Source organism: Pagrus pagrus (assembly GCF_965226575.1).
Source record: "Pagrus pagrus genome assembly, chromosome: 7".
NCBI lineage: Eukaryota > Metazoa > Chordata > Actinopteri > Spariformes > Sparidae > Pagrus > Pagrus pagrus.
Window position 1 is genome coordinate 2,134,113 of NC_140191.1, and position 23,367 is coordinate 2,157,479.

General features: G+C 46.4%; 1 long non-coding RNA gene across 1 annotated transcript; it reads right to left on the reverse strand.

The window, feature by feature from the left end:
• Nucleotides 1-5,765: 5,765 nt before the first annotated feature.
• Nucleotides 5,766-22,081, reverse strand: LOC311260032. Its single transcript, XR_014622964.1, has 4 exons — nucleotides 21,841-22,081; nucleotides 16,439-16,716; nucleotides 11,152-11,433; nucleotides 5,766-7,873 (listed from the first exon to the last, which is right to left on the reverse strand). It is a non-coding gene; the product is annotated as an uncharacterized lncRNA (long non-coding RNA).
• Nucleotides 22,082-23,367: the final 1,286 nt, after the last annotated feature.

Here is a 23,367-nt window from a genome sequence, read left to right on the forward strand (position 1 = left end):
GTCACGTAGAAGTAATAGCGGTTAACAGGAGCGTTACCTGGACTAGTTTCCTATTTTCCACGGGGTAGTTTTAGGCACATAAACCACTGGGCTGAGGAAAAGATCATGTTTTGGTTCACCTGGTTCTGTTGCTCTAAACACAGCTGGAAATAGTTGGTTTGTTACCACTAACATGGCTGCAAAACATCCCAAAATGTCTGTCAGAAAAGTTGAAAATGTAAAAAACGTTTTTTGTCACAAACACAGCTGGAAAATGTCCCGCCGTCTCGTCAAAAATATCCAGATTTGTTAACACAACCTCCAAATTATATCAGGTCTTGTTTGCACCAACATGGCTGGAAACTGTCCTGACGTCTTTTTAAAGATGTCCCGATTGTGACCGCTGACGTTGCTGCAAAAGGTCCAAACTTCTCATCAGAAATATCAGGTTTTGTCTCTGTTCTGTGGCGGTTTCATGCTTACGAATGCTGAAACAGTCTTGAACAGTGGTCTGTAACTGTCGCTGCACCTTCCTCTCCACCTCCACACATGAAAGTCTGCTCGTACACATGAAATCTGAATCTTGTGCTGTAAAAATGATGACGATGTATGTATGTATGATAGACTGCAGAAATGTACAGTTCCAGTATTTCACTCTGGCGACTGAGCTGAAGAAAACACGGCTGAACCTTCTCCGACATTTGACCTTTCAACCCGCCTGCGTCAATAAACACGTACAATAACTCTGAGTGCTGTTGTGTAATTTGATTCTACAAGACTGTAAAACCACAGTTAACTCCCCGTTTGGCCCTGTTTATAGGCTCTCGCCTCCCAGCGCCTCGTTTCTTTCCCAGGAGTCCTGCCCTGATTGTGTCGCCCACCATTATCATTGTTTTCATTTTTTATTTTTTTTGTCATTTTTTTGAGAGATTTGTCGCCAAAATTAGGACCTGTCACTGATCAAACGCTGACGCCACTTTCAGAGGAGATGCATTACAAGTTTTTTGATTTTTGTCACAACACCTCGGTGGTGTCGACACAAACGCCTGGATGCTTGCTGGGGAGAGGAGGAAGAGGAGGAGGAAGAAGAGGAGGAGGAGGAGGAGGAGGAGGAGGAGGAGGAGAGGAGCCGAGTGATTTAATCTGCTAATTTTTCTCAGGTCTTTTGGCTGTTGACAGGCAAGTGTAATGGTCCTTCAAGTAATGGAATCAGCCACTCAAGCAACACATGCACACACACACACACACACACACACACACACACACACACACACACGCACACACACTCGCTCACAGACGCATGCACACACATTCACCCCGCTGAAAGCACGCCTGTTTTGCATATGAATGACATCACCGTAAAAGTTTTCTGGGGAGGTTTTTTTTTTTTTTTTGGCGGTTGGGGAGGACGGAGGGGGGACGAGGTGGAGAGGAGCGCCATGAAAGGGGAAAACATTAGTCAAATCACTTCCCGCTTCAGTCACCCGCCCCGGCCAAACTACTTGACATTCCACAACAGGGCTCTCTCTCTCGCGCCTTCGAGAAAAAAAAGCATCCTCAGTGATCCGGACGTCGAACTCATCAGGGCCCCGAGCCACGAGTTTCCCCATAAACCTCCTGCGAGCATTCCTCCTTCATTATATAAATACATAAGCTCCAAAGAAATTGCTTCAGGGTGTGAGTGGATTTTAAGCTTAGCGTTGTAGCAGGAGCTACATGCTACCTGTGCAAATGACAAAAAACTTGACTGTGACGTGTCGTCTTTGACGGGTGAAAACCTCGACTGTCTCACTCGTGTTTTAACTTCAGCTGACTGAAGGTCCTCGAGCCTGGTGCTCGTCCAGGTCCATTAAATAAAATGGAAAAGTTCAGGTTGTCAAGTTAAAGAAGATGTTTTTAAATGAAGTTGAATGTGAAAGCGACACTTTGCAGAAAGCTTTCCTCCAGACAGACAGAAGTGTAATGATCAAAACACCAGACTGGATCTTTTCTGCTTCAGTTTCAGCTCCGTCTCTACATGAATATTCACAAATATTTCATATTTCTAAATCCAGACTGAAAACATCTATTTTCTGTTCATGCTGATCTCTCCTGACTTCACCAGCTGGGAACTCAAATCCCAGACTGTTCTCCTCCATCATCAGTCCCGTCAATGAGACGCTGTCTGATCCTTGTGTTCAAATGACTTCCCTCAACCATGTTGTCTGGTTAACACTGATTATCACCTGTGTGCTTGTATGTGTATTTTCTACATGTAATATTGTGTTTTTGCTGACTTGTGAAGTGTACAGAGGCTCTCTGGGTGTTGTGTACTTCAAATAAACTGAAGTGGAAGTCGATGTCTCTGTCACGTGTCCCTGTGAGCACTGATTTTTCCCAAAGATGTTGAGATGTAGGTTAAACAGGGATGAATTGGGGCTCGCCATGTGCAGGGGTTCAACTCCAACCTGTGGCCCTCTGCTGATGTCTCTGCTCTCTCACCCTTGTTTCCTGTCGTCTCTCTAAGCTCTTCTTTCTCTATAAAGGCTAAAGAAATACAAAACTGGGCTAAATTTGGTTGAAGTTTTGGTGTTTTACACGTCCATGATCGCTGCTTCAACAGCGCTGTGTGTTAATGCAAAGCTGGGCCCGACTACACGCTGGAATACAGTCATTTAAATGCTGTTGAAACCTGCTGTAAAGGAAGTTTCCTTTTTCTAACTAAAAGTACTTTATAGGCAATTTATTATCACATTAAAATCACTTTTTTTCTGCTTTAGAGTGTTAATTTAATTACTTAGTGCAAAAACAGATCAATAAAGTTTTACATGTGTGAGCGTCCTGTCCTATATAAACAGTATATATATTAGCCTCCACTCAGCTGTATGACAGCAGCTAAGTGGTTAGCCCGCTAGCTAATGCAGCAAATGAGTACGATGAGCTTGTTGTCACATGAAGAGTAAAACGTGAGGACGTTGTTTATTTACCTTCCAGCTTTCCATCTCACCAACGAGTGAATGTCAGAGCTTATTTTACATCTGTGTTGTAGTTTAATACATAAAATGATCAGATTCTTTGTGTGTTCATTGATTGTCATTATACAACACAGGGTTGCACAACGAAATGACGGTTCATTGTTGATGCTACACAAATATATACACAGTTATTTATATATATATACATAAACACCCAGGAGATGATTCTGTAGAGCATTTTTTTAAATTTTCGTCAGCAGCAACGAGACGGTGATGATGATAACGTGGTCAGCAGCCGTCCATCAGCATCAATCTGGTGTCCCCCTCTGAGCTGCAGTGGAGGTGGAAGAAGTGGAAGTTTTATCAAAGAGGAATAACTGGCTGAAAGGCTATTTTACCTGCATTACATTTTAAAAGGACCAAATGCTTTTTGCTTTTATATAAATCACAACTCGCGAAGAAAGTAACTTCAGTGTTCAGATAAAAGTTGTGGAGAGAATATTTCTCTGTCCAACCTGTAGGAAACATCTGACTCAACCGAAGCTGCAGACTTTTCATTTTTCCTGCAGGTGTTGTCTCGTCTGAGTGCAGCGTGTCCTGAGTGAGCAAATTCAAAATGGAGTCGTGGATGAAAAACAAAAATACTTCACAGGTCATTGTTGCATTTATGTGAGACGTGGCGCTGCATCGGTGCCGTCACTGCGAGGAGGGATCGAGTATCTGGAAAGACTCGATAATCTTTGGCCAAGACAGTCCAGCTCAACACACACACACACACACACACACACACACACACACACACACACACACACACACACACCTCTTTATTCATCATTTATATTTATTATAATTGGAGCGTTTCACAGGACGACGTACCCTTCAAAGCATCTGAAGCCATTTTGTCTTTGCTCACTGAACAGAACTGCCGGGCAGCACCGCTGGGAGGCGGCTCACAAAGGTGGACAGATCTGGACGGACGCCCACTTTTTTCTTGGCACTGACCACGGTCGGATCCAAAGACACACACACACACACACACACACATCCTCTGTCCTAGCGACCGGTTGCAAACACGTTTCCCTCCAAAATCACACAGACTGGCCTGCTAGGGGCGCATTCCTGCATACCAATGACGATTCTGAGGAACTTGTGAAAGGAGCAGCACCCGAGTTCCTGGACCTTGGACGTGCACCAAAACCCGCCATTTCCCACTTTCGGACGCCCTCCTGCCACCAGCCCTTGTGTACTTGTCTATCAAATCGTTAAGCTGGAAGTGCGGCCTTTTACTTTTTTTTTTTTTTTTTTAATGATCTAAACGGATCCAAAAAAAAAAAACATTAATGTCACCGCGGCGCCATCTTGAAATCTGTTCCCCCCCTCGGTCTCAAGATGGGATGTAGCGAACAGCCATTTTGTGCTTTATGTCAAGCGGAGGCCACACCCTGACGCTCCTCACACTCAACGCTCTCCGTCCTCTCGGAGGCTAAAACACATCGAGCGTGATGAAGAGTGGAGGTTTTTCTTTTTTTTGTCTCAGAGACCTGACAAACGTTTGAGCGCAAACAGCTATAACTTAGACTGTGATCCAACATGGCTGCAAATGACAGCCTGGTTGTACGCCGTCACTCCAGCTCGCTCTAGTGTGCTTAACATTGACACTCAGTTCATTAAGGCCTATAGTGCTTGGCTAATGCAGCTTGCCTCTTGGCAGCATGACAAAAACTGTGAATCAGATTATGAGGGCCATAACGCCGCCAAGAAACACTGAGGGCGAGGGGAGTTGTCACAGAGGAGCGGCGCTCGCTCTCTGGATGTTAACGCCAGGGACATAATGTAATTGCAGGCTGCCCTGGTTAATAAGGGCACTGTAATATTTGCATGGAGCTGCTGTTTATGTGTACTACGGCTCATTTCAACGCGCAGCGCAGCTGTAAACAAGAGGAGAGCGGCTTGTAAAGCCTCTTGCTGCTATATGCGCCGAGGATGCAGACACCCAAGGGGGTTCGTCGGAGCTGCGTTAAAAAACCTCTTTCATTGAATTACACGAGACTCCATAAAAGAGGAGAATGAATGAAAAGAGCAGCGTGATCAACCTGTACTGTAAAGGGTTACATTTCATTTGTTTTACAGTGGGATTACCCTCTTTTACATGACAATGCTAATCAATTGTGAGGGGCCCATATGTCGGTGTTGGCGCATTTGCCATATGTGGCGCCCGACAGCAAATCACGCCGGGGAAGTGTTTCTGCACAGCACAGTCCAGGAGGAGAGCGCCGCTGTGTCTTTGTTTTACTAAAACAGCACGTTAACGGCATGTGTGTGGATGCATGTGAGCTTCCTGCTCGTCTACACGACAACGACGAGGTCAGGGTTTTCTCACTGGTTACCACAGAGAGCCTCTTCGCTCTGATTACTTTTACGTTAAAGGAGGACGGAGCTCGACTGTCTTGATGCCAAACACTACAGAAAAATAAACCCACATCCCTGATGGTGTTTTGAAAATGGTTTGGATCTCAGGGGAATCTTCATAATCTTTTCATTTTGGCTGTAACATTGTGTTGGAAGTGAATTGCAGTTGATTTCTCTGCAGACGTGACGGCTGTGACAAAAGTGACAACATTTAAGGAAAGCTGCCAGCTGTTGGGTATATTTAGATTCATGTGTTTCTACGTCCACTGTTTCCCTTGATCGACAGATACCTACATCGCTACTGATGAATCCAGCTCAGTGATTTGCTCAAGGACCCTCCAGCAGCACACGTGGCTGCTGAGAGCACAACCACCTCTAGATGATCCTGCAGATCAAAATCGACAGAAAGCAGCACAAGAGCCATTTTTTCCATTGTTTTCAATGTAAACCTTTATTACTATTCCAACAGTTTTCCATACAAAAGGCACATGTGGTGAACACTCAATCACAGCCATTAGATTGCATAACACAAACATTGCTGCTGCTGCTTATATAAAACAATACGCTGCACGAAAAAGGCATAGCTGAATAGATATGTTTGATCTGCATTTAAGGAAGAAAAAAAAAAGAGATTTAACGCGAGCGATTTAATTATTTTAGACCACAATTCACGGGTTTCATGCCTCTGGACTGATATCAGAAGAGTGACTCTCTTTTTTTGTGCTAAAGATTAAAAACATAATTTCAAGCTTATCCAGGCAGATAAGTAATTGTCTTGAGCACTGGGATGTGCATGATTATCAAAAGAATACATTTTCTAAATTAGGCCAAGATAGTCTCCCTTGAATCAATTGCAAAAGCACTGCATAGACATAGATTGTTTAAAGTAATATTTAAAAGATTTGCATAGATTATCAATCGTAATAAAAAATTTGCCACTTCCCGAAAATTAATATAGAATGAATTAGGCTGCGATAGTACTCGCTTTATTGCATTTGGATGTGTGTGTGTGTGTGTGTGTGGGTGAGAGAGTGTGTGTTAATGTCAAGGACAGGAAATTAAGGCAGTGTTTGAAGCCAATGTATTTGTCATGTCTCACCCAAAGATGTATCATTACAGCCGAGCAGGTGACTGCTGCCGACCAAACGGCTCAAAGCCCGCTGGGAAAAAGGTTTTAATAGTGCGGCGTGTTGTGTGTACACGCAGCCACGAGCCCCCTGCGCCCGCCACTTCCCTGCTGATCAAACACACTCCCGCCATCAGGAATATTAAAACGTGCGAGTCCACGTTTACTCAGGCTGAGGTTTTTTCGGTGGCTGCGAATCAAAGACTGCAAAAATATGAGACTCAATACATCTGAAACTGAGCTGCATTCTGTCATCTGTCACACACTCTGACTGTAATCTGTGTGTCAGTATATTAACAGACGGGGAGTTTGAGGCGTCCCTCCAGAAAAAAAGCCATTTCTCTTGATCACGTCTGAAGGAATGTCTATAAACTGGTAGCCCAAAGATAAAAAAAAATAAAAAAATCAAGAATGAAAAGAAGCTGGGTTCAAAAAAAAAAGAACAAAACAAAGATAAAACAGTTGCATAGAGTATAAAGACGACAGCTCACTCCTTCGCCATTGTGTCAGCCGACACATGGAGCTGTCCAATCGCAGTGCAGTATTCTTCACTGCTGCCGTGGGTCGTCACATTCTCGTGTCTTTTGAGTCCTAGCAACTATAACGAAACAAGAAATCCGAACTAAACGTGGGCTACGACTCGTCAAATACCACCTATGTTAGTTGAAGACGCATTACGCTGCTTCATGTCTAAGATATATTGTTTTATAGGCAAAATATTAGGGCTGGGAAATATATGAATATTATACCGTTACATCATGATAGTGTTGTCTTTTCCTGGTTTTAAAGGCTGCGTGACAGGAAAGTGTTTATTCTTCTTCTACTTGTTCTTATTCTTCAAAAATCTCATTGTTTTAATATTTAGTGAAAGCACTAACAGTCATCTCTACAGCTGTGGTTGCAATGTACATTTCAAAGTATTTGCGCACATGAAGAACTAATTCTGGAGATTTCAAAATGTCAAGATACGTTTCGTATACTGCGATATAGTCTAAAAAGATTACAATATTGTTTTAAGTCCGTATCTCCCAGCCCTAGCAAATATATAAGAAAGAAAAAAATACAAAACAGAGTGCCAAACCCTTAAAAATATGAAAACAAGAGTCACAATTTAGGACCAGCTCGTCGACACCTCAAGCTGCTGATCTTCTGTCTGAGTGTGCGACAGTCCACCGTGATGTTTGCTCTGATGAAAACACCACACGGTGCTCACAATGAGTCCAGCTCGACTGTCGTGACGCTGCAGCGTCGAAGTGCGGCGATGCTCCAAAGTCTTGGCAGGAAACGCCACTGAGTCACGTGCGTGGTCGTCCATGTTTAGTCCTGACTAACAGCCTCTGCAGCACGAGTCCTGCTGTCCCTCCGCTGCCGGCCCGTTCTGGATCCCCCCCCCTGCACCGACAACCTGCGCAGAGAAAAGATGACATTAAGATACAGCTTCAACACGCAGCGGGGCCGATCATGTGAATGTCAAAACAATTATTTGAGACAACGGACTGTGAATGCCAATTTAGGGGAATCAAAAGAAAGGCTTGTCCTCGTTGTTCTTTACACATGAAAAATAACTTTCTTTTCTTGTGTGTCCTAAATCTGACCAAGGTGAGCGCAGCTCCGTGTACCAGCTGAAGGGATTGAAGGGGCTGAAGTTGAAAGGGCCTTAGCAGGAGCCTGGTACGCTACGAGCTGCTAATACAAAGAGGAAGCATGTGACGCACCCTAAGCTAGGCTGAGTTGGACTTCAGAAGGGCTATCAAACCCCCTTTTTTTCATTTTTGTTGCAGCTCAGACAAGCAACTTAAAATATTACAGTGGGTCAGCGAGTGCAGAGTGAACCGATAATGCAGCCGCGCAGCTTAGCGGCAGAAATCAACAACCATCGTGCTAATTAGCATCGCCTGAGCTATTAGCGAGCATCACGTTAGACCTGGCATGCAGCAGTACGCCCGGTGCACTCGGCTATAGGGGAGGAAGTGGGGGGAGGGAGGGAGGGAGTGGCTGACGGCGGAGGGTGGTGGTATAAAAGGCAGTTTCGGGTATTGGTGTCGCTTTGAGTTATTGGCATCATGGTCTTGTTTTGTTGAGAGGACTACAGTGAATAAGCTTGTTAATGGTAAATTTACAGCCCCAGCATGTGGCCTAATAAAACCAGGGGATAGAGGGGATGATGAGAATGATTGCGATTTTGTGTGTGTGTGTGTTCATGAGTGTGTGTGTGTGTGATGGGGATGAGGAGGAGGAGGAGGAGGAGGAGGAGGAGGTGGGGGGAGTGTAGTTAGAGAAAGGGAGAGAGAAAAGTGGAAGGCGCCGGTAATTAAGAGTCTAAAAGAGTGTGAGAGAGGCGCACACCGCTCAAAGCAAACTTTGAGCCTGGATTCCTCACTTTTTATTTATGCACCCCGACTCGAACCCCCCGTCCCCTCTTCACTCTCTCCCTCGCTCTTTACTCGTCTCCCCCTCGCTGAATGAATAGCTATCACAGTGCTACGGTGTCCCATCTAGCAACACCACCACCCCCTCCGCCTCCCCCATCCTCCAGCTCTTTCTCAACACTCCCCCCCCCCCTCCACTCTGAATAGGGAGCCGAATTGAGCAAACAGTCAGGCTGTCAGCTCAATAGGAGGTCTGGCCATGAACTTGAAGTCCTTCCCAGGCCCCCAGCCTCACATTAGGGTGGGTGGGGTGGGAGACAAGAGGGAGGAGGGGATGGTGGTAATGGGGGGTTGCAGCCAGACTTTTGGGGGGCCCCTACGTGCCAGTGTTGGGGGGGGACCCCTGCCACAGAGGTTCCCAAGGCTGGTGCTCTCTCTGGAGCAATGGGGGCAGGGTGCCCCAGCTGCCTGCTAACCCTCCCCTCCTTCTGCAGCACTCAGTCTGGGCAGGAGGGGTGCTGATGATGGGGTTAGTGCAGACGGGACAGTGTCTGCTCTGCTGCCAAAGCTCCTCTAGACCCTCTCTCTCTCACACACACACACACACACACACACACACACACACACACACACACACACACACACACACACAGATCCAGACACAAGCTGCCGGCCGTGCCCACCCCCTCACCTCGACCAGCTCCCAGCCCTCCCAGGCTTCTCATCATCTCATTAGCCAACGCCAGCCACTCCACTGTCTACTGTTTGCATTGTTTTGGGCTCTGCATAATTTACACAGTAAATTGAGAACAGCCCCGGCCCCCTTTGCTCAATCTACCACCTGTTTATGGAGGCCTGGCCGTGATTAGTGCGCTTTGGGTTTGACACAGTTACCACAGCACTTCTCAGGGAAAGCCAAGCGACGCCTCCGCTTTTAAAGACCGCATCGTCAAAAATTTAAATGAAGCTAAAAGCTTAGCATGACCTAATTTAAGAGCTGGTATCACTCATCAAGTATTGGAGATCAGTGTTGAGTTTGGAGGCGAAAGTTTGAGGTGAAACGTCTTTAAAGGTTTTGATTTTTTGGTTTTCCCCCGGACCTTTTGATGGCGAGATGCTTCCCGGTGTTCAGCAACAGTCTCTTTTTCTTCCCTCACCTTGACCCAAGGGGGGGGGGGGGGTACCAGCAGCCTCCCTGTTAGCACCCTACTGTAAGTTAGCATTAGCTTTGTCTCTCTGACCTCCACACCACAGACACAAACAAAAGGAGGTCTCTCTGTGGCGAGGACAATGGCGCGTATTGTTTACCGGCTGCCTTACTTAATCAAGCCCAGCCGATGCTAATTGGTGTTTTAGTTTAAGCGGTTTTCAAAGTTGGGAGCTCCCCGCTCAGAATAATGCTGCACCATAACGAGCTCGCTCAGGGAGAACAATACTCGACTTGTCTGAGCACCGACTGCCCTCCAACACTGGCCACTCGCACAAAGAGAGGCTTTCCAGAGCTGAGACTCGCCTATCGAGGTCCCGCTTTCTCACTTCTTCACCATCTCCTCTCTATTATTTCTCTCTCTCTCTGTCCGTCCGTCTCTCGGCTGCTTTGTGTTGGTGTTTTGTTATCTGCTGCAGTGTCCCTGTATGAGAATGTGAATAGTGGTTCATTGATATCATCACTCTCCACTCGACAGATGTGCCCACCTTGACATTTCTTCTGAACTCATTTAAGTGAGTTGAGGAAAAAATAAGAGATTTTTTTTTTTAGAATAATCTGAATAATAGTGATCTTAAAAAAGCATTATTCAAAAAACACTTTATGCCTGTGACCACATCCTCGGGGTGCTCGACTACATGGAGTTGTGGAATTGTGCCTTTCTGGACAATACAGAGGCATCGGCTCGCATCGTATCTCCAAAATGGCAGCCGCCGCCATGTCGGGGTACGCATGTGAGGATGGCACGAGAATTCCCAAACGGGAAAAGAAAACATGGCGCTTCAGAGGACAGATGCCCACTGAAAGCCTCCTGAGAGAGGCATTGAGAGCAGAGTGATTTAATGTGAACACACATACAAAACACACCCCGCCCACATCGACTCACCCCCCCACCCCCCTCCACCCATCGGTGCATCTTGTGAATCGTGCAATTAACAAAAATATCCGAGGTGATTAAAAAAACGGTGGCTATCGCCCGCTGGAGAGGAGGAGGAGCGAGGGGGCACGGGGAGGTGGAAGAAGAAGAAGAGAGGGATGGAGGGGTCGGGGATGGCGCCGGTGGAAAGATGCAGCAATGGCGGGCGCAGTGGGGTTTGGTGTTTTTACCTGCACTGACTGGTCTTCCCACTTCCATTTCATGCCAGCGTTACTCTAAGATGGTGGCGCGGGCTGCGTCTCGCTGTACAGGAAAAAGGGGCAGTCTGCTGAGGATGGAGCGGAGGAGGAAGGGAGGAGGAGGAGGAGGAGGAGGAGGGAAGAGGCGATGCAGAGGAGGGCGAGGAGAGAGGGAGGGCAGAATCAACAGCAACCCCTCCTCCTCCTTCTTCTCTGTTTTTCAGTCTCCTTTTGCCAGCTTTCCTTCAGTGGTGTGGTGCTGCTGGTGGAAGCCTGCACAGAGAACGAGAAGGGAAATCAGAGGGCAAGAGGGAAAAATTTTAAGAATGTGATTTATCCATCAAAACGCACATGTATAGACCACGGCTGCAGACGAAACACAAGCCACGCCACACACACACGAATGCATGTATACACGCGCGCACACACACACACACACACACACACACACACACACACACACACACACACACACACACACACACACACACCTTTTCATGTCTGTTCTCATGGTACAGTCTGCCCCTGAGCATGCAAATGACTTTCATTATGCAAATGCATGCAAATCAGATCCAACCATCTGAGAATCAAGGGTGGGAAAGAAGAAAAAAAAAAAAAAAACTCGACACAGAGATTGAATGAAAGAATGAAAGAGAAAAAGGGGACAAGAGAAAAATCCTTTTGAGTGGCAGGAGGCGGTAAGTTAGGTAAATGCTCTGTGGAAAAACAACAGTAGCCCAATTGGACAAACACGATTACCTTCTTTTATTGTCGCTGCGACTTAATTTTTTTAAATTTAATTTGCTGCATCCCTCGTCAGGTTTAGAGAACACCAGGTGTTTTTCTTCCCTTCATGTTTTGATGTCGATGCCTTTTGTAGCAAACGCTCTCCTTAATGTAAACACTGCGTTAGTTAAATTCAAGGACGCTGATGATGCTCTACAGTCCTGTCACCACGTACTTTGCATCTGACAGCTGCAGTTAAGCATTAGTGGAAATAATGCGGCATTTTTTCAGCACTGGTACAACTGTAAACAGCTGTTCGGCACTGTTGACATTCACCAGTTAAGCTAACTTGAATTTAGCTCTGGTAAATCCGACTGTAGCGTTTCTGTTAGCCTCCACAGCTCAGTCAAAGCCTGTGCTGCTCTGCTCTGACTGCAGCCATTCTCATAATAGGATGCTCTGTATTTGTGCGTGCATCAGTGCAAAAATAATAAGCAGGACAGCTTAAAGCAAGTCATTAGGTGGCTAAATGCTATTAGTACGAACGCAGACCGACCACTGTGGATATCAGATGAAAGAGGCGATTTTTTTAATTGCTTGAAATCAGCGTCTGTCTTCACCAAAATCCTTCCCCTTAATTACTCACACCTGCCCGAGCAAACCTGCAAGTCTCACACCAAAACCAGTACAATGTAGCCAGCTTGCTAGGTTCAATATTCAGCAGGTGGAGTCTATATCTCTCAGGTTTAGCTGCACAGTTCGTGAACCCCTTCTATTCAAAGAAATCAACAAAGAAAGCTGACTAATCGGTGAACAGAGCACGCTGTCTGATTTTGCTAATACTCTGAGCCCGGCAGAAAGGATCCTCCATTAGCCGGCAGAGGAGGGAGCCAGCTTTTGTCTCTGGGTGTCAGTAGGGGAAGGCTACGACTGAAATTGGAATAAGGTGGTAAAAACAGGGGTGACTTGGAGTGTGAGAGAGTTGGGGTGGGTGAGCAGGGAGGGGAAGGACTACAGGGGTGGGGTACTGCTGAATGGTGGCAAACCTCTCCTAATTGGCACTTGACATTTTTTTGCCATTGGCACTGGAGTGGGCCAGCTTTCAAGCCCTCTCTGGGTCCTTGTTGGAAAAGTGCCTTATGCAAATATGGCGAATGGGCTCTATTGTGAAGCCTCTGATATTAACAGCTCACGCAACAATGAAATTGTGTGCTTACTCTGGACTCGTAGGTGTGTGAGAGAGAGCGAGACAATGGCAGCGGGAGCAGCTTCAGTCTGAACAGACTCTCCATCGGATGCTTTGCCAAGTCATTTCACCAGAATGGGCTTTTTTCTGAGGACCGAGGCTCTCGGTAAAAGCTTTATTAACGACTGAAACAAACAAATGCATGCACTGTTTTGCTCTGGCTCTGAGAGCGTCTCTGTTTATACTGCTGCTGAATGGCTCGATTTATTGTGGTTGAAAATACTGAAGGTGTGGGTAGAAAAGGCTTCGCTCATTCTCTTTGAAAGATATTTCCCCTCTTAAAACATCACTGTCTCAGCTCTAAATGTGAAAATGTATTCATGCATCAGCGCTGTGCCGCACTCCCTCTGATATTTTCTTTCTTCCTCTGTGTGCCCGCATTGTTTACCCTTAACTCGCTCCCTTGGGTGAGCACAGCTCGAGATCTAAAGATATCTGCAAGAATCCCTTTGGAGGAAACTTGGCAAATCAGTGAAGAAATGTTGCAAAACTGAGCTACATTTTCAAACGCCGGGAAAATGATAAGAGGCCAGCGCTCGACAGCTCGGCCAAACACACTCGACTGAAAACTTCTAAGTTGACAAGGGTCTGAAGCGTTCTTGTCGTCTGAGAAACACAAAGCAAATTTTCATCTTTATCTCCACTCAACTCAAAACCAACACAGAGGCAAACAGAGCAACGGGTCAGACGACAGCAGTCAACCCCCCGTGTGGTCCGAGCACAGTCAAAGTACACCTGTTACTGCTAAGTTGCCAAACTTAATCTCCTTTGTCTGGGGAGGCCCACTGACTTCTGCAACTGCCTAAGATACATTCATTTCTGTGTGAGCGCATGGGGGGTTGGAGGGAATGCCGATGTTGTAGAAAATAACAGAGTCTGGCCTTCTGCTCCGGCCCAACAGCGAAGCCATTTTCCAAACCCTGTTGGTGTGTTCCCTCAAGAGAAAGAGAGGCAGAGAAAAGGGGGCAAGAATCACTGGGTCTTATTCAGAAAACTGTCTGGCTGCTCGGACCCGGCAGGGGTGAAAGGGAGGCAAAGGGGCGCATTGTCCCTCAGTGACAAGTGGACTAGCTCTATTGACTGTAAAGTCTACTGGTGGGGGGGCAAGTAGGACCCGACCACAATGGCTGTTTTTCTATTTGACACTTGGAGTCTAAATCTGCTTGCCTAGTGCATGAAAGCTAAGACAAACCCACCACCCTCCTCCTCCACCGTCCTCCTCCTCCTCCTCCTCGTCTTTCCTCCTCCACCCTTTCTCTCTGCGCTCTTTTTCTATTTCAGACACTGCCATGGGACACGGGAACAGAGAGGGAGCAAAGGCCCTAAGGTGATTTTTTAAGGAACTCTCCCATTTCTGTGCCATTTTCAGGCAGGCAGAAGCTAAGACACTCTGTAGTCTCGGGTCCCCAGTGTGAAGCGTTAGCGATATAACTGTGCCACACACAGAGCCAAGCACAAAGCATTTGCACCATGACATGCGTCTCCCCGGGCACTGCTTAGGGTATAAACACAATCTGTCCAAGACTTCAGTTCCCATTTAGCCCGAACACTGTAACTGACACAAAAAGGAAGCAAAAGGAGACGACACATCCTTACGTTGCTCCAAATCTGCCTCTTAAATGTTAAAAATGTGTATCCTGCACTGATATAAAAGCACATGCAACGTCGTTAATCTACGGCTCACAACAACAGATCAAAACTACGGCACGCTCGTACGTCTACACTGTGATGCAAACACATCGGTAGCAGCACAATAGAGAAGGAACCAGGTACTACTTTGCCATCAAAGAAGGTGACATCTCCGGCTGTCACTTCACGTCAAGGCCCTCGTTCCTCTCTCTTGCTAGCTGAGCCCAGAGCTCAAATGTCACACTCAGCACCTGCAATGCAGCAGGCAGGCAGGCAGGCAGGCAGGCAGGCAGGCAGGCAGGGCACAACTGCAGGGCTTGAAGAGATTGACATTGTGAGGTGAGGTTGCCACACAAGCTTTTTTTAGGGATTTCAACTCGGCCTCGCACGAGTGTTTAGAGTTTGTACCATGTCAAGCTGAATATATCCAAACTCGAGGGCGACATTTCAGCTGAGCCATGTTGAGGCAGCAAAGCGCCATGTGGAATATGTATTACAACAGGAGTTCACCGCTAGCCCGGTAGCTCCAAAGCCGTGAGACCTTGGGAACAATCCTTAGTGGCCTCTCTCAGCGGGAGCGACCCTCTAGCTTTGATGGGCAGAAAAGAAATCACACCTTCAATCAGCCATCACAGGCCTTGAGGTTGAAGATCTGATTGACCAATTACTCCTCACCATGAGCCTGGCCAAAGAACCTTCAGGCCGAGATTGTTCTCCTGGATCTCGTCACTGGGGGCACTTTCTGCTTGATTGCCCCTGGACCACTCCCCCCTTCCAAGCCCTGCACGCACACACAGCAGCATTCAGCGAGATCCCATCAGGCCTTTCCACATGGTAGCACCTCATGCAATGGAGGCTTTGCCACGGCCCATTCACAACCAAGCCAACTGTCACGTCAAATCAAACAAACGGCCAGGACCCCAAATCAAACATCTTTTCAATGCAAAAGGGGAGAAAGGAGTAGGTGGGAAGGAGGAAAAAAAATCAACAACGGCTAACTTAACAAAATTGGCCTCAAACAAATTCTTGTCTGTTCTCTTAGGTGCCGGCGGGGAGTTGGCAGTCCGGATTAACTCGGAGGGAGCATTCTTAACTCACACAATCCCATCCAAGTCAGAACATATGTATAATTCATAGCACCGTATGCAGCTCCTATGATAGAAAAAAGGCCCACATTCTTTTCTTATTGCGTGTTCCTCTTGATGCCAAAAGATTCAAGCAGCAAAGCTGAAACTCACGGAGCCAAGTGTGAATGGAGCATTGACCAAACTGGCTAGCGGACTGATTAGCTAACAGCGACTTGTTAAACGACTTGTCAAAGTCCAGCAGCTTTGGTGAATCAGTGTGGGTCTTTTTTCAGCGAGCCCGTCACTCCCGGGCCATGTGATACTATGGTTAAGCCCCTGCATGCAGCCCCACACACAAGGATCATGGGGCTTATTAGATTAAAAGTGATCCTGTTGCACCAACCGTACTGCTATGGATCACTGCCACTGGCTGCAGGGAGCTGTGGGGAATATGTACGGCCGATGTCCCATTTATTTCTACATGCCTACCAAAAGGTATTCTGTGCTCCTAAATGCTGATGAATAGAAACAGGACATGAAGACAGAGCCCCACAGTAAAGTTTGGTGAATCTCACCAACATGCACTCACACATAAAACCATCCACCCTACCTTTTAGCTGCATCTCCTTTTTTTAAATGTCGTCCATTTTCTTCTGTTCTTGTTGCACTTCTTGCAGTAGACTTTGTCTTTTTTCTTCTGGAGCGTGGTCGCGTTTGGGGTCTTGATGCCTTTTCAGGAGCGTAATGGGATTCTTGTTACTTTCGGTTATCTAGCTTTATGAAGAATGTACATCACTCATACAGCTAGATAACCAAAGATAACAACCAACCCCTAAGGCTACCCATCCTCTCAAGCCGCAGGCGAAGTAACATGGGCCGAGCTCTGACCTACAAGCAGAGGAAGAGAGTTGTTAATAAAAAACATTAGCACGTGTCTCCATCTCTTTGATTTTACATGATTGAAATGATTGCAGACTAACTTATTAAAGAATTAATGTGAGAAATTAGTCTGGAAAAATCCGGAAAAAGATCGACGGCCAACTCCGAACAAAGACGTTACTCTTCTGGCTTGGGGCCTTTTTTTTCCTCGCTCAACCTACAGCGGCCCTTAAATGCCTGACCCTTCATTTTGTGACGTCACCGAGTGGCCCCTCACCCCGCCTCGAACCGCCTCGACCAATCAGAAGCCTCCCTTTGTGCACCGAAAGCTTTGATTGGCCCTGCGAGTAATGCCTCCATATCAAAAACTCCCCAAAGTCAAACAATCAGTGAGAGGCACCCATTAAAAAAAAAAAAAAAAAGAGAGAAAAAATGTACACAAGTTGTCGAACCAGTCCAAACCGGCTATCGCGCCAACCTTCCCTTCTCCGGCCCAGCGCCCATCCCTATGGTGCATCCGCCTTACCCGCTGACTGGCTCCATAGGAGGGTGATGGCTTCAAACGCCACCCCCCACCACGGCCCAAATGCATTTTTAAATTAAAAGATCCTGGCTGTTTGACTACAAAAGAAACTGGTTTGTCTTCATTTACATTATCTGATGCCCAAGCAGGCGGCGGGCGCTCAAGGTTGGAGTCAAAGCGAAGATAGAGGGGTTTTAAGACATACATACACTACGTAAAGAATAAAATAATCCTCGCATGTTCACTAACGGTGATGTATAAAACGAAATTCACCCACTCAGACTTAACAGAGCACGTGTAGAAGACACATCCTCTCACAGCCAAACACTGTGTGTCCACAAAACCAGGCAAAAATAAAACTGAACACACACGAAACACGCGTTCACATTAACGAGTAGAGACAATGCTGCAGCTCACACACACACACACACACACACACACACACACACACACACTCCTCTCACATGCCGAGGTGGCACATGGCACAAGGCCCCTTCTAATTAAAGCTGCTCTGTGTGCCCAGATCCCCGTTGTGGCAGGCTCCTCCCCCCACCAACGCCACCGCCAAGTAAAGCTCTCCTGACTGAAAGCAGAGTGAGCGAGAGAGATGGAGAGATACTGAGAGAGAGAGAGAGAGAGAGAGAGAGAGAGTGACAGAGGAGGGCGAGGCACAGAATATTCTCGGCCTCCATCTCACACACACACACACACACACACACACACACACACACACACACACCCAAACCTGAACACTCACTACACGACCTGACAGGCAACATGCAGGCGTTAGCAGAGTTGGCTACGTCCCTGTTAGCAAAAAACAACAAAAACCCCACTTGCATTGTTCTCCCTGCAGGTTCCAACAAACAGCTGGTTTTCTTCTTCTACTGTCCAAATCTATGTCAGCTGGTTTTTTTTTTTTTTTTTTTAAAAAAAAAGGTGCTTTGTTGCCGCTCAGAAGTCTGTCAGCGTAACACGGATCTTCGTCAAGGTGCTTTGTTTCAGTCCACAAGGACAAAGCGAGGCCCTTTAAGAGCTGGAAACATGCCTCAGCTCTCAGTGTGCTGCTGCTGCACTGGATCACACACACACACACACACACACACACGCACACATGCACACACACACATCTAATGTGTAAACTTTCACATGTTTCGATCACAGACATCTCAGATATTAAACACACACACACACACACAGCTGTAGTCATAAATGTAAGAGATATAAACGTCTTTACTTCACAAAGAGCTCCGTCTGATGTAGATGTAGTTCAGATTATTTATTTTTCTTGCAAAAGACAAAATATTTTCATGTTCTAATAAATATTGTGTAAATATATAATCGTCACAATTCATTATTATTTTTATCATCACATTTTACAGTGTTTAACTGCTATAACGAGCTACAACACTTTAAAAAATCAATGCAATTTAATTCATTTTTTAAAAAACTGGAAGAAAAAGAAAAATGTTTATCACTTTGGTGTTTGAACTAATCAGTAATTCATCAGATATTATTTTGCAGGAGAAGAATGAAACAATATGAAGTTCCATGTTGTACCAGCTGCAGATATGCTGTGAGCTTTATGACTCGTTTTTTACATCACATTGTATTTTCTAGCTGGATAAAGAGAAAGATAATTATACGCAGATTGCACTTATTTCCCCATTAACATTAATAGTCCCTTCATTAACACTGGCTCATGTTCGTGACTGTGCTGCTCTTATATAATTCTAATAAATTGATACAATTTCAATATTTGTCTTCAGGGTTTAATCGCCTTTCATGATGCATTTCACTCGAGAACTGGAGATTTTAAAGAGTCTCTGTTGAGGAAAAGTTTGTCACACACTTCTTTCTTTGATAAACTCCCCAAAAAAATACATTTAAAACACACATCAGGTTCTTTCTCTCCACTGTTTAAACACACCTCACCAGGCTGTGCCATTGGCCAAGGCGGGCATGACGTCAACAAATCCGGCGCCTCTAATTGGAAATAATTTATGCGAAGGTGCAGCGCTGATTAGCGAGAAATTGATTCATATTATAAAGTCTCACTGGTTATCATCTGATTAAAAACCACGTGGTGAAATCATTTCACGTTGCGCCATTTTAAGACTGAGGTGGAATTTCTCAGATTAAATGCTGAATTTTGAGGCAACAAAGGAAATTACGCACGAGTTTTACGCACGACAGAAAGAACTTTACGCACACGTCAACGCGATATTTAAAAGTGGATTTGTGTGATTCTGAAAATACCAGAATGAAAGTGACACACTGAGGTGACAGTGTAGGCCTGCTGGGTCTGTGTCTCTCACACACACACGCACACACGCACACAGTGTTCACTGGCACACTGTACCGTGTGGAGCAGTTTAACTGAAAATTACGATTTGCAGAAATCCCTTTAATAACTTTCCAACTGTCCTGTGTGTGATGGAGCAGCGGCAGCTGAACATCCTGATATTGTCTGAATTTTAGAAAATAATGTTGTATTTTTTTGCCATGCCATTGTGTTTTAATCATGTTTAAATATTGAACATTTTTGCGCTTTAGAAACAATCTTCTTAAATATAATAAACACCTAAAAACTACATTTATATGTATAACTTCACTGTGTACCTCTGAGTGTCGACAGTCATGTATCCTGCTGTTATTATTCCTTAACGTATAAAATATATTATTCCCCTTAAAGTATCCCAATTGTCCAGCCTGACTACGGAAGCCTGTGTGTGATGTGACAGTGAGAGCTGGTAGCCAATATTACCTACAGTAAGCCACGTGTTGTGAGGCCGCTGAATGTCTCTCCAGGGATCCCTGGAAAAAAGAGACGATCATTTTATTCTTCAAATGGACTCTACAGCACAGGAGGAGCCGAATTACCCCATTTTACACTCTGCAGCCTTCGATCAGACGGTAAAGACAATCAGCAAACTGCGCTCTGCTGCCATAATGAAAAATGTTTTCTTTTTCTTTTTTTAAAGACGGCGGCGATGGGCGTGAAAAGGTGCAGACTCCAGTCGTGTGTGATGCTCCAGCAGCTCGCTCACATTCCTGCTGTTGTCATTCTGACATAAAGCAAAACGTGTCGTCTGTTTGAACATGAAGGAAACTGACGCAGAATTATTACTCCAAAATACACTGCAGTGCTACACACACACACACACACACTACACACACGTAAGGAGATAAAGTTGTGTGTGTGTGTGTGTGTGTAGTGTGTGTGTGTGTAGTGAGTGTGTGTGTGTGTGTGTGTGTGTGGTGCAACTACTTCAATAATTTCTAAATTAATTTAATAAATAAAAACAGAGAATTGTTCAAACCTTAAATTTATAAAAATCAACAACATGATTTTTCTAAACGATTCACACTCTGCCTCTACTCACGCACTGACCCCTGCGTGCACACACACATTAATACTCTAATGTTCATCATGTGAAACGTTGCATAATCCCACATCTTTTTTTTTTTTTTTTTTTTTTTAATTTCTCGCTCTCGGAGCTCCACAGCCACAGTCTCTCTCTCTCTCCCCCCGGTGAGTCCGGGGGGCGCACACGTGTTCTCGGCACAGGCCTCGTACTCGGAGGCACACGTGTTGGACTGGATATTTGGCCTTGTGATCCCCCTTTATCCGCCAGCTATGGGTGTGAACGCCACCACTTTGTCTTATTACGCATGCATTGCAGGCCTGTCTGCTGGTAATCCTCATATCTGAGCCACATGGCCACACAGAGTCCTGCGAGGGCTTAATTTGGGGGGAGAGAGAGAAAAAAAGAAGAGAGAGAAAAGAAAAGGTTCCCTCTTTTTGTCCCCCGGACTCTGATCGTGTCGTGTCGGACGGGCTTTTTTTTTTGGTGCCATATGTTGCCTGACTCTGCCTCCACAGCGAGCAGAGGTGGAGGAGTGACCCTGCTAAGTGCCTGGAGGTGTGTAAGAGGAGTGAAATCAGGGCTGGAAGCGCCTTTTGGCCTTTGTGGCTCCCTGTGAATGGCGCATATGAAGCCTGTACACAATGCGTCATTGAGGCTGAGTTCTCCCTTCAGAGCAGCCAAAAGCCCAAAGACTCATTACAAGTTGATGTGTCTCATCATTTAAAGCAGAGTGCAGGTTTGTTTCTGCATGTGACCTTTCACTGCGCCTGGCCTCCATCACACTCACACACACACACACGCACGCACACACACTCCATGTGAGACATTAATTAATAAGGATGTTTCTATCTTTAAAGCTTCTGATGCAGTTTGAAAAATAGAACATTTAAAAAATGTTTTAAAAAAAGACAAAACGTGCAGATGTGGTGCTGAGCAGCGTCTCCAGCTCGCATCGCTCCTCACACAGCGGCCGCTCTGAATGAACCATCACCTCCTCACACAGAGAAAACACACAGAAATAAGAGAATCTATCAGATTCAGAGCTGGAGACCTGCTGCTCAGACACCCATCGCCCATATTCGCTGCTGCTGCCGCCACATCCAGACTACACACACACACGCATCCTGCTCCGACGGATGCAAACGCGTTTTCCTCCGTCTTTTTGAAAGCCGACACTCCGCACCTGCCTTCTCCTCACCCCCTTGGAAGAAAAACACAGCTTATACTTGGTATACTCACGCCGTCGTCTGCGAGTCGCCGCCGCCGCCGCCGTGTCCGCTTCTCTCCGCAGCCGAGAAGCGAGCAGCTGGGGAGATGGAGACCAACTGAGCTGCCGGAGGCTGGACCGCTCAGTCTTCATGGCTGCGGCTGGCCGTGACGTCTCCGTGGCTCCATCCATTCAGCTTCCCTCGGACGGGTTTTCCCCCTGTTTTATTATCATCCCCATTATTTCCCGCGGAGGTGGATCTCGCCTCCTCCCCCCCTCCTCCTCCTCCTGCCCGAGCCGTCCCTCGCGCTCGCCATTCCTCGCCTCAGATGCAATATGAACTTAAAACATGCCTGCTCTAAAAACATATACCGCCACCAAGGCCCTCCCCTTTATGACACGATGCAGGTCTGTTTTTTTTGTCTCCACCCTCTGAAAATATGAAAGCAGACGCTGGTGGTGGAGACGCGCGGATGGAGGCTCAAGTTCAGCCTGAAACTCTCATCTGAATTCACGTTGTTCATATTTGAGACAAAGAGAAATATGAGAAACATTAACATCCACCCTCACACACACACACACACACACACACACACACACAGCATCACATCTGATGGTCACATTCATCATTAATTCTCCTAATTACGCATAAATTGGCGCCTCCACACACGCAGCGTCCTCTGTTGTAGCTCCATCACTCATCAAGTGTGTCGTTTTGAGCCACGTTTTTTTTTTTTTTTTTTTTGTTTTTGGCCCATGTGGGATTATAAAAAAGTTTCGTGTAATCTTGTCTGGCTACTAGTATTCGTTTGACACAAAGCCCCCGGCGGAGACTGCGGCCTCCGCTCATGCGCCTGGATCAAGTGCGCACATCCACTATTCTCATTGTGCGCGTCTTTGATACAGAGGAGTCCAGGAATGTGACCAGGGGGGTGAAGACCGTGCAAATCAGCTTTTACTGTCACCGCCGAGCCCGGAGCCCGCAGACAAGAGCCAAGAAAGGGGGTCTGGGTCACTTGATTATCATAATAATCAGATCGCGGGGATAAAAATCTCCTTTGAATAAATTACTGCTTCAATAGGAGGCGCGACTGCCAAAGAGACAACTTTGTCAGCCCCCGGTTTGTTGTCGGGGGGTTCTCTCAGCCTACCAATGTCCCGGGCTCTCCTTTTTCTTTCTCTCCAAATTTTGGACGCTTTCCTGGAGATCAAACTCTAAATACGGCTACTGTTTCTCTCCTCCCCTCCTCGCGCCCTCGCCGATGCCTGGTTACCGAGTCCAGGCGGGCAGGCAGGCGGGCAGGCCTCGAGCTGCTCTTGGGAAAGCGGAGTGGTTGGTGGTGGCTAATGGGCTAAGGACCGGGCACAATAGGCTGGGTGCACCATCCAGCCTCCCCCCCCCACCTCCTCCTCCTCCTCCTCACCCCTCTCACCTCTCCTCCTCCTCCTCCTCCTCCTCCCCCCATCATCCCTCTCTCTTATCCCGTCGGCTGCATGGGAACCCGGGCACCGAGGTGGACCAGGGGGCGCTCAGCATTGTGGTGCCACATCCCAAGTTC